We start from the raw sequence: 12,828 nt of genomic DNA, 5'->3' as shown, positions 1-12,828 counted from the left end.
AGCCTACCCAGTACAGTTACCCTGTGGGCGGGTCCAGGCAGAGTTCAGACTCACTTCCCAATAATCCAAGGAAAGAAAGCCAGTGCAAGTTCATTTAGACAGATATGTAGTAACCTGAAATCTGCGATGGTCCAGAAACAGGCCAAGGTGAAACTTATTTTGGTGCCTTCTTTCTCTGATTCAGTCACATCATTCTCTCTCTCTGTACTGGGAATTGAACCTAAGACCTTGTTCATGCTAGCAAAGTGCCCTACCACTGAGTTCCATCTGCTTTCACAATTATTTGTTATTGATTTGCTGTATGCGTGCACATGTGTGTGTTGAGTGTGGGTCCACATGTGACAGAGCACCCGTGTGGGGGTCAGAGGACAACTTTCCAGTCAGTCCTCACCTTCCACCATCTCACGTTCACTGCTCCATTCACGAGCTTCCTGGAGGTTCTCCATCTCTGCCTCTCTCCCCACAATTAGAGGCACTGGGATTATAGAAACCTGCCACAGCTTCCAGCTTCTACACGGGGCCTGGGGATCTGAACTCATGGACCCAGAGTTGTGAGCACTGAACCATCTCCCCAGCCTCCTTTTCCAGTTTACCCTTCCGGTGAACTAGAAAGCTCGTCAATTTAACAACGCAGACGTGGAGGCGTGTGCCGTGGAGACTGTTAGCCTGTACAGCTCTTTCGGACCAGGCTCCACGGTGGCCTTCTTGGAGTGCAGAGCATGGAAGGCAGTCTGTTTGGCTTTCTTCACAAGTGAAGAAGCTTGCTGCTTCATGGCGTTGATACAGCCAGTGGGGCTCACTGACTGAGGCGTCCCACTCTCTGGGGGTGAAGTCTGGGAAGGCCAGCTCAGGAGCAGGCGCCTGTAAGTGTGCAGCCCGACGCGGACACGGCTGACACAAGCAGTTTTGGCCCAGTTGGCAGGTGTCTCCCTGGAGTGGAGATAGGTGGACCAGAATGTGACGAGGATGCCACCAGCTATTAGGATCATCCTCCTCCCTCTGGCTTCGAAGACATTGCCCTAGTGGCGAGGAGCAAGTTAGCCTGCATACTGCTCTATTCACTTAGAAGTTACTATTTCTATGCAAAACAAATAAACTGAGCCAGCGTGGTGGCGCACACCTTTAATCCCAGCACTTGGGAGGCAGAGGTAGGAGAATCACCGTGAGTTCAAGGCCACCCTGAGACTACATAGTGGATTCCAAGTCAGCCTGAGCTAGATAGAGCGAGCCCCTACCTTGAAAAGACAAAAACAAAAAGACAAATAAACTGGCACTCTGACTTACTCTGTGTGCGCACACAGGCACAAGCGCAGCCCATGCCCCAGTGTGCACAAGTGTGGGGAACTGGAGGTCACCCGAAGGTGTCATCCCTAGGTATGCCAACCACCTCTTTCAGAGACAGGGTCTCTCACTAGCCCGGAACTCATCGATTAAGCTAGACTTGCTTGCTAAAAAGCCCTAACCTGTCTGTGCCCAGTGCCAGTATTACAGGCGCGTGCCACCACCCCGGCATTGGATGAGCGCTGGAGACTGAATTCGCACCCTCATGCTTGCATGGCCAGTTCCTGACTGACTGTGTGACGTCCCCAGCCCTGTAATCTGATACTAGCACAACCCTTTGAACTTTTACTAATATGGAGTATCGATGCCCCTGAATCTGATAAGCTACGGTGAATCAAGTTTTGGAACTTGCCAAGTTGAAATCCAGAGCCCAAATAATGCCAGCCACAGCAGGGAGCAGTACCATGGCACTTCCTGCCTCAGCTGCTAGCCAACCCTCTTCAACGTTCCCAACACTGCATAACAGCACAGGAAGAGCTTAATTCTACCTTGGGGATGCCGTGTGCTAAAACAAACAAGAGAAATATTAGCTAGAATGGCACTTTCTCTGTCCCACTAGATTACACAATAGCACTGAAGTAAAAATTCCTCAAAGAATAAAATGTTTGAACAAAATCCCTGTCCTGAATAATGCTGAATGAAGATGGACTTGAACCAACATAGAGACCCAAGGGTATTGCATAAAGTTGTTCAGGTTGTACACTGTACAAGAGCGCAATCAAAAAGAGGTGCCTGGCCGGCCGTGGTGGCGCACGCCTTTAATCCCAGCACTCGGGAGGCAGAGGTAGGAGGATTGCCGTAAGTTCGAGGCCACCCTGCAACTCCATAGTGAATTCCAGGTCAGCCTGGGCTAGAGTGAGACCCTACCTCAAAAAAACAAACAAACAAAAACAAGAGGCGCCTGTCAGAGCACAAGCATGGAAGGTGTTCTACTTACTGGCCAGGAGCAGTAAATGCTTGGTAGGGGGGAGGCTACCTTGTTAAAAATTGTACAAATAGCGGCAAGTGCCCAGCTCCAGAAATCAGAACAGCAGCCCGACGACCCAGGCAGCAACTTGACTGAGACCAAAATCACCCAAGGTAACTGGGATTGCACCAGGGAAGGGTCTCACTTGGTCACAAGCTGACTTGGATCCCTCAACAGACCAGAACTCTAAACCTCTTTGTTGATAGAGGATCTGGTCATTATAGTAACTACTCTTGCATACATACTCGGGGCTGTTTTTGATTGAATGTGTACAGTGTTTAGTTAAATTTTAGAATCTACCTGTATTTTATTCCACTCAGCCTGCTTGAATACTCCTATAGCAGGGAAACTCAACCCCTAAGAACATCTTTGTAGATACTCTGAGAGTCTTAAGAGCCACACCTAATACCTTAAGGTCCTACCCTGAAAATATATTACATCAAATCAATTGATACAGCTAAGAATACACAGCTAGCTAGAAAATCCAAGCATTAACTTAATCCAAGATGCAAAAATATATACATTATAACACAAGAAACACTAAAAAGCAAGACGATATAAATCCACCTAAAAGTATTAATGCATCAGAAATGTCCTCCAGTGAGAAAGAGTTAGAGGAAATGCCTGAGAAAGAGTTCAAAAGAATAATTATAAATATGTTCAAAGAGGTCAAAGAACACATGAAAACAATCAAAGAAGAAATCAAAGAGGAAATCAAAGGAATCAAAGAAGAGGCAGGACACCAATTTAATGAAATAAAGAAGGCAATACAAGACATAAATAGGGAAATAGAAATAATAAAGAAAAACCAGTCAGAATTACTAGCAATGAAGAACACAGTTAATGAAATAAAAAACTCTGTAGAAAATCTCACCAGTAGGATGGATGAGGGAGAGGACAGAATATCTAAGCTAGAAGACCAGGTGGCAGACCTAATGCAGTCCAACAAAGAGAAAGACAAACTTATAGAAAAGTATGAGTGGGAATTTCAAGATATTCGGGACACTATGAAAAGATCCAATATAAGAATTCAGGGCATAGTAGAAGGAGAAGAACTCCACTCCAGAGGCATATTAGGCATCTTCAACAAAATCATAGAGGAAAATTTCCCCCAAATTGGGAAAGAGGTGCCAATACAGTTACAGGAAGCCTTTAGAACCCCAGCCAGACAAAACCCAGAAAGAACCTCTCCTCGCCATATTATAATCAAACTTCCAAACACACAAACCAAAGAAAAAATATTGAAAGCAGTTAGAGAGAAAAATCAAGTTACCTACAAAAGCAAGCCCATCAGGATTACAGCAGATTATTCAACACAAACTTTTAAAGCCAGAAGGGCTTGGAGTGATATATTCCAAGTTCTGAAAGATAACAACTGTCAACCAAGGTTACTTTATCCTGCAAAGTTATCCATTCAAATAGATGGAGAAATAAAGACATTCCATGACAAAAGCAGGTTAAAGGAGTATTTGAAGACAAAACCAGCTCTACAGAAAATACTTGATAGAATCCTCCATGCTGAACAAAAGGAAAAGCACACATATAAGGAACCTAGAAAAAACAAGCTATACTCAAATACCAGTTAACAGAAGAGAGCACAGGTAGAACCAGAAACACACACACACACACAAATGGCAAACATAAATACACATCTTTCAATAATATCTCTTAATATCAACGGTCTCAATGCCCCAACGAAAAGACATAGATTTGCAGACTGGGTTAAAAAGCAGGATCCTACAATTTGTTATCTCCAAGAAACTCACCTTTCTACAAAGGATAGACATTATCTTAGGGTGAAAGGTTGGAAGACGGTGTTTCAAGCAAATGGGCCTAGAAAACAAGCAGGGGTTGCTATCCTAATATCAGACAGGGTAGACTTTAGTCCGACGTTAGTCAAGAAAGATAAGGAAGGTCACTTTATATTGATTAAGGGCACACTCCAACAGGAGGACATTACAATCCTAAACATATATGCACCTAACATGGGGGCTCCCAAATTCGTCAAACAAACACTATTAGAACTAAGGTCACAGATAACACCAAACACAGTGGTGGTGGGTGACTTTAACACCCCACTCTCATCAATTGACAGGTCATCCAGGGAAAGAATAAACAGAGAGGCATCTGGACTAAATGAGGTCATAGAAGGAATGGACCTAACAGATATATACAGGACATTTCATCCAAAGGCTGCAGAATATACATTCTTTTCAGCAGCACATGGAACATTCTCTAAGATAGACCATATATTAGGACACAAAGCAAATCTTAACAAATTCAGGAAAATTGAAATAATTCCTTGCATTCTATCTGACCACAATGGAATTAAACTACAAATCAGTAGCAAGAAAGGCTATAGAGCACACACAAAATCATGGAAGCTAAACAATACACTACTAAATGATGAGTGGGTCAATGAAGAAATCAAAAAGGAAATCAAAAAATTTATAGAGTCAAATGATAATGAGAACACAACATACCAAAATCTCTGGGACACAATGAAGGCAGTTCTAAGAGGTAAATTTATAGCCTTAAGTGCCTATATTAAGAAATTAGAAAGGTCGCAAGTAAACTACCTAATGCTTCACCTTAAAGCCTTGGAAAAAGAAGAACAAGGCAAACCAAAAATTAGTAGACGGGAAGAAATAATAAATATTAGAGCAGAAATTAATGAAATAGAAACAAAAAGAACAATCCAAAGAATTAATGAAACAAAGAGTTGGTTCTTTGAAAGGATAAACAAGATTGATAAACCCTTAGCAAATCTGACCAAAAGAAAGAGAGAAGAGACACAAATTAATAAAATCAGAGATGAACAAGGTAACATCACAACAGATTCCAGAGAAATTCAAAAAATCATAGGGACATACTATAAAAGCATATACTCCACAAAGTATGAAAATCTGAAAGAAATGGATGATTTCCTTGATCTATATGACCTACCTAAATTAAATCAAAATGAGATTAATCACTTAAATAGACCTATAACAAACATGGAGATCCGAACAGTTATTAATAATCTCCCAACTAAAAAAAGCCCAGGCCTGGATGGATTCACTGCTGAATTTTACCAGACCTTTAAGGAAGAGCTAACACCATTGCTTCTTAAGCTTTTCCAGGAAATAGAAAAAGAAGGAATTCTACCAAACTCCTTCTATGAGGCCAGCATCACCCTGATACCAAAACCAGGCAAAGATAGAACAAAAAAAGAAAATTACAAACCAATCTCCCTCATGAACATAGATGCAAAAATTCTCAACAAAATATTGGCAAACAGAATACAAGAGTATATCAAAAAGATCATTCACCCTGACCAAGTAGGCTTTATCCCAGAGATGAAGGGATGGTTCAACATACGCAAATCTATAAATGTAATACATTACATAAACGGGTTGAAGGACAAAAATCACATGATCATCTCATTAGATGCAGAGAAAGCATTTGACAAAATCCAACATCCCTTCATGATAAAAGTCCTACAGAGACTGGGAATAGAAGGAACATATCTCAATATAATAAAGGCTATTTATGACAAGCCTACAGCCAACATATTACTAAATGGGGAAAAACTGGAAGCTTTTCCACTAAAATCAGGAACAAGACAAGGGTGTCCACTGTCTCCACTTCTATTTAATATAGTTTTGGAAGTCTTAGCCATAGCAATAAGGCAAGAGACACACATAAAAGGGATACAAATTGGAAAGGAAGAGATCAAGTTATCATTATTTGCAGATGACATGATTCTATACATAAAGGACCCTAAAGACTCTACTAGCAAGCTGTTAGAGCTGATCAAAACCTACAGCAATGTAGCAGGATACAAAATAAATACACAGAAATCAGTAGCCTTCGTATATGCTAACAACAAACACACAGAGGATGAAATCAGAGAATCACTCCCATTCACAATTGCATCAAAAAAAATAAAATACCTTGGAATAAACCTAACCAAGGAAGTAAAGAATCTATACAATGAGAACTTTAAAACACTCAAGCGAGAAATTGCAGAAGACACTAGAAAGTGGAGAAACATCCCTTGTTCCTGGCTTGGAAGAATCAATATCGTGAAAATGGCAATCTTACCTAAAGCAATCTACACATTTAATGCAATCCCTATCAAAATTCCAAAGGCTTTCTTCATGGAAATAGAAAAAACAATCCAAAAATTCATTTGGAATCACAAAAAACCTCGAATATCTAAAATAATACTGAGCAACAAAAAAGAGGCTGGTGGTATCACCATACCTGATTTTAACCTATACTACAGAGCCATAGTAACAAAAACAGCATGGTACTGGCACAAAAACAGACATGTAGATCAGTGGAACAGAATAGAGGACCCAGATGTAAGCCCAAGTAGCTATAGCCACCTGATATTCGATAAAAATGCCAAAAATACTCATTGGAGAAGAGACAGCCTCTTCAGCAAATGGTGTTTTGAAAACTGGATAAATATCTGCAGAAGGATGAAAATAGATTCTTCTCTCTCGCCATGCACAAGAATTAAGTCCAAATGGATTAAAGACCTTAACATCAGACCGGAAACTTTGAAACTGCTAGAGGAAAAAGTAGGGGAAACCCTTCAACATATTGGTCTTGGCAAAGGCTTTCTGAATACAACCCCAATTGCTCAGGCAATAAAACCACAGATTAACCACTGGGACCTAATGAAATTACAAAGATTTTGCACCGCAAAGGACACAGTGAAAAAAGCAAAGAGGCAACCTACAGAATGGGAAAAAATCTTCACCAGCTATATATCTGATAGAGGATTAATATCTAGGATATACAAAGAACTCAAAAAGTTAAATAATAAGGAATCAAACAAGCCAATCAAAAAATGGGCTATGGAGCTAAATAGAGAGTTCTCAAAGGAAGAAATACGAATGGCATATAAGCATGTAAAAAAATGTTCTACGTCACTAGTCATCAGGGAAATGCAGATTAAAACTACATTGAGATTCCATCTCACTCCTGTCAGATTGGCCACCATCATGAAAACAAATGATCATAAATGTTGGCGGGGATGTGGAAAAAAAGGAACCCTTCTGCACTGCTGGTGGGAATGCAATCTGGTCCAGCCATTGTGGAAAACAGTGTGGAGGTTCCTAAAGCAGCTAGAGATTGATCTACCATATGACCCAGCTATAGCGCTCCTAGGCATATATCCAAAGGACTCATCTCATTTCCTTAGAAGTACATGCTCAACCATGTTTATTGCTGCTCAATTTATAATAGCTGGGAAATGGAACCAGCCTAGATGTCCCTCAACAGATGAGTGGATAATGAAGATGTGGTACATTTATACAATGGAGTTCTACTCAGCGGTAAAGAAAAAGGAAGTTATGAAATTTGCAGAAAAATGGATGGACCTGGAAAGTATTATACTAAGTCAGGTAACCCAGGCCCAGAAAGCCAAGTGCCACATGTTCTCTCTCATATGTGGATCCTAGCTACAGATGACTGGGCTTCTGCGTGAGAATGAAAATACTTAGCAGCAGAGGCCAGTAAGTTGAAAAGGAGACATAAAGGGTGGAGAAAGAAGGGAGGAGGATACTTAATAGGTTGATATTGTATATATGTAATTACAATGATTGTAATGGGGAGGTAATATGATGGAGAATGGAATTTCAAACGGGAAAGTGTGGGGGTGGGGAGGGATGGAATTACCATGGGATATATTTTATAATCATGGAAAATGTTAATAAAAATTAAAAAAAAAAGTACAAATATGTAATCGCCTGTAGAAATGGTAAAAGCTAAGGGAGTCAGTATCTATTTAAAATATATGGCTGGAGAGATGGCTTAGCAATTAAGGCACTTGCCTGCAAAGCCTAGGACCCATGTTCAACTCTCCAGATCCCACGTAAACCAGATGCACAGATGATGCAAGCGCAAGGTCACACATGCCCACTATGTGGCACAAGCATCCAAAGTGCAATAGTAGTGGCTGAGGCCCTGGCATGCCAATTTTTGCTCTCTCCCTCTTTTTCTCTCTAAAAATAAATAAATATTGTGGTGTGTGTGTGTGTGTATTTAACATATAGCTATGTGTAGGCACTACAGAAGTTCTCATATATACTCTTCAGAGTGATAATACCCTATATCTTCTACAGTCATCATTTCATTTCCCCTTTCTTTTTTATGTTTTTTTTTTTTTTTGAGGCAAGGTCTCACTCTAGAGTAGGCTGACCTCAAACTCACCAGTGCTAGGATTAAAGGAATGAGCCAGCACACCAAGTTTCATTTTTTAAGATCATGTTATTGTCTAAATGGGCATCTTTGGATACTAGTTTTAGCCTTCTTAAGAATCCTGGTGTCTTTGAATTCTGTGGGTTTAAGCTGGAAGCTTCTCTGTACTTATCTTCATGAGTGGTCTGCCAGAGTAGCCAGGCTCCTTGATGGGCATCTGACGCTGCTCCCTGCTCACAGTGGGGTTCAACCTGGGTCTGTGTGCTGTAGTCCTTCAAACTGACAGCGCGGTCAAGCCCATGTTCGCACTCAGGCTAGGGCTCCCTGTTCATGCCCCGGCCAGAGCCTCTATCACCACAGGCTGAAGCCCCTGTTCACCCTGAGGCTGAGACCCAATATTCACACCCATGCTGGGAGCCCATATTCACACCTAGGCTGAAGCTCTTTAGCCAGATTTTAGGTAGTGTCTGGAATATTCTAGAAGACATGTGTCTGGCTGGCTTTCTTTCAAGCTCATTGTTATTCAATGCTTGAGTTTAAGCACTGGGGGCTGCTAACTGGTGATATCCTAATGCTGTACTTTTTTAACTTTGACAGTTCTCATACATGGCACAGTGTCTTTTGGTCATAAGCCCCATTCATCGCCTTCTTTGTCTTCCAGTCCCCCTTTACACTGACCCCATTCTGTTTTCCAGCTGGCCCTCTTCTAGTTTTTTTTTTTTTTTTTTTTTCCCTCCTGTGTCACACTTGATGGAATGTTGATGGGCTCAATACTGGGAAGGTCTTGTGTAAGTAATGACCGCCCTGTGAGGTCATGAATGCAATGGCCACTTCGTGTGTGGAAAACAGCATTCCAAAGCTGTAGCTAATCCCACTCAATGCTCTTTCACTTCCTCACAGGTATTAAGTCCCAACGTGGGAATTGCATGGGTGTTATGGTCTAAACGCAGGTGTGCCCAGCCCTCCGATCCCCCCCTTTGCCACCAAGCTACAGGTAACTATTTGATTCTTACATTTTTTTAGGATGATGTCTTTCTCCTCACACCAGTTGTCTACATCCTCCATTTGATTTCTCAGGAAAAGGTCATGGGAACTGTAGTAAGTCAAATGACTGGGTCTTCCCGACATGCACAATGAAATCCCATCCCTAATGTGACAGTATCTCTCCATGCCCCTCATGTAAGGACAACATATGTCAACAGCACACAGTCCAAAAGCAGGCCCTTGCCATAATCCAATCACATTGGCCCCATTCTCAGACTCCTAGCCTCCAAAACTAGTAGAAACCAATATCTGTTCATATCCACTCAATCAAAAAGAAGTGGTACCTTTTACAGCACCCCTAATAAGAGCACAGAAACACCAAGTTCCTGCATATTGATAACTCTGTGTCCTTTAATTAAAAGTCAGTTGTGCTGGATATAAAATCTTTGGCTCATTCTTCCTTTCCCTCTATTTTGTAAATATTTTGTTTATTGTATTCCCTCAATAAAGTGGTACCACTGAAAAGGGTAATGATAAACTTTTACCTTCAGGAACCATGTGCTTGCTTCTAGAAGCTGGAAGCATCTTTTTCTCTTTCCTCCATGTCCTCCTATCAACATTCCCTGGCATGCAATGTGCCCTGCCTATTGGAGTCCCATATTTTCTTTCAATTTCAGAAATGTTTTCCTGGATTTACATTAGTTCAGTTCCTTTATTATCATTTTTCTTATGATCTGTCTATTTACTCTAGGATCTATCTGCCCATCTCAGTAGTGAATCCTTTTGTGATATTATTACTGCCAACATATTTGTATTAGGCACCATGTCCCATTTTTATTTACTCTTTTGGTCCCTCTAGTCTGCATTTCTGAAATACTTTTCCTTCTAATTATTCTCTGAGTTGTCAACTCATTTGAAAGCATTCTAATTATGTCTCAGGTCTTAGATAATTTTATAATATCTTTAGGTTCATTTTGAAATAGTCAATTGGCTTTGATCTGTCTTGTAAGCACATTATTCTGGAATGCTTTCACTGTGTAGAACAATACTCTATTTATTCTAATCTCAACTATCTTCTTTTCCTTATATATTTGCATCAAACTTGGTATTTATTTTCTCCCTTCTGGGATAGGGTCTAACTGTGTAGCCCAGGCCAGCCTTAAGTCCACAATCCTGCTTCAGTGTCCTGAGTGCTAGCCACAGGGGCCACCCACCACACTGAGCAATCTTCGCCTGTTGTTTTTACGTGAAATTAGTTTTTCTATGCAATGACAACAGAGTGGTTGATCTCTAACTTCATGGTGCATCCTCCCCTGGTGCTTCTGTGAAGTGTTTGACGTTGCATCTTCATTCTGGCTTCCTGACTGCTCCTCTCTCCTTCCCTCCGGATCTTTCCCTTGTCTCTATCCTGCTCACTTCTGGTTCTATTCCCCGCAGCACCTCTGGAAAGTCCAGGTCAAGAGTGTCCAGACCAGCTGCCTCTGCCTCCTCATCTTGAGCTCCATGCCTGCCTGCAGCTGCTGGTCTTGGGCTGAACTTCCCAGGAGGACTATTGAGTGTCTGGACTTCTGTTCTCAGGATGTCAAAACTACACTGCTGTCCCCTTCATCTCCAACACCCAAACCTTCTTTGGCTGCTGGTATTTCATTTTCAACTGTGAGTGTTCTAGAATCCATGCCACCTAGTTTTTCTAAAAAAAAAAAAAAAAAAAAAAAAAAAAAAAAAAAAAAATTATTGAGAGAGGGAGTGAGAGAGATTTGACAAGGCAAATAGAGAATGGGCACACCAGGGCCTTCAACCACTATAAATGAACTCCAGATGCATGTTCCACCTTGTGCATTGGGCTTACATGGGCCCTGGGAATCCAACTTGGGTCCTTAGGGTTTGTAGGCAAGTGCCTTAACCACTAAGCCATCTCTCTAGCCTCATGGCACCTAGTTTGTAGAAGATATTTTCTCTGAATTTCTGATCATTCTCAGTTCCTTTGTGTCCATACATGGGATGGTGAAGGTAGCGTGGAATTCCTGTCATCTCCATCATTTAAAAACTATTTTATTTATTTTTTAATGTTTTATTTACTTATTTGAGAGAGAGAAAGAGACAGATGGGGGAGACAGAAACAGAGAGAAAGATAATGGGCACTCCAGGGTCTCTAGCCACTGCCTAGGAAGTCCAGATACATGTGCCACCTTGTGTATCTGGCTTCCATGGGTACTAGGGAATCAAACCTAGGTTCTTAGGCAAGCACCTTAACCACTAAGCAATCTCTCCAGCCTCTATTGATTTCATTTTGAGAGAGAGAGAATGGGTGCAGAGCCTCTAGCCACTGCAAATGAACCCCAGGCACATGTGCCACTTTCTGCATCCAGCTTATGTGGGTCCTGGTGAATTGAACCTGGGTCCTTTGGCTTTTCAGGAAAGTACATTAACCACTAAGCCATATCTTCATCTTTTAACTCAAGCCAAATTTTGTTTCCTCTTGGTGGCTCCCTTGAGCTGTCCATGGGCCTCAGTTTAACAAAGAGCCTTTGTCCTTGTCCTACAGTGAGATATGTGCAGGATGCTGGGCGTGTGAATGTGTTTGGGTGGGGAGATGTGTGGAGAGAGGCCATGAGTGCATTCATCAAATGGTATCACTGACAAACATCTGAGAAACAGATTAGTTAAAGGGGCAGAGACTTATTTTGGCTCACAGTTTCAGGGGATGTGCAGAGCATCAGGACAGGAGGGTGTGGGGACAAGACAGATGGGGTGGGGGAACACAGCTGCTGCTCACCTGGTAGCACCCAGGCAACAGAGAAAAGATGGGAAAGAGTGCAAGACGCGCCCTTTCAGTTCCCATTCATCAGGCCCCACTTTAGACTTCATTGCCCTCCAGCAATGCCATCAAATTATAAATGTATCAGTGGAGCAGTCCTGTGATGAGAACATGGCCTCATGATCCACTCACCTCTAGGTGACCGGACCCACCAGCTGGGGACACATGAGCCTCCAGAGGACACTTCACATTCCAACCACAATGGGCTGATAAGTGGGGCAGAGTTGCAGGAAGTTGAAGGTACAATCCCTGCCCTCAGTTTATAACCAAAACTCCACACACCTGCACTCAGGGACTCCAGCCACCTGGATCCCGGAGCCAGCTCTTCTTGAGCGCTCCATGCCAACTGGAATGAATCAACCTCTCAGGACCCTCATGTTTCCGTCTGTGGAATTTTATAAAGTGGGGGAAAGAGAAACAATGGAAGCACACATCACTTGGTCACCACCACCTCTGTCCCTGAGGGTGCGCACCACATGTTCGTGGTGTTGTCTCTGCCCCTCCACCTTGAACATTGTGTGCC

This window comes from Jaculus jaculus, chromosome 1 (assembly GCF_020740685.1).
Source record: "Jaculus jaculus isolate mJacJac1 chromosome 1, mJacJac1.mat.Y.cur, whole genome shotgun sequence".
NCBI classification, from domain to species: domain Eukaryota; kingdom Metazoa; phylum Chordata; class Mammalia; order Rodentia; family Dipodidae; genus Jaculus; species Jaculus jaculus.
The sequence above is the reverse complement of the archived record's forward strand: the minus strand, read 5'-3'. Positions refer to the sequence as shown.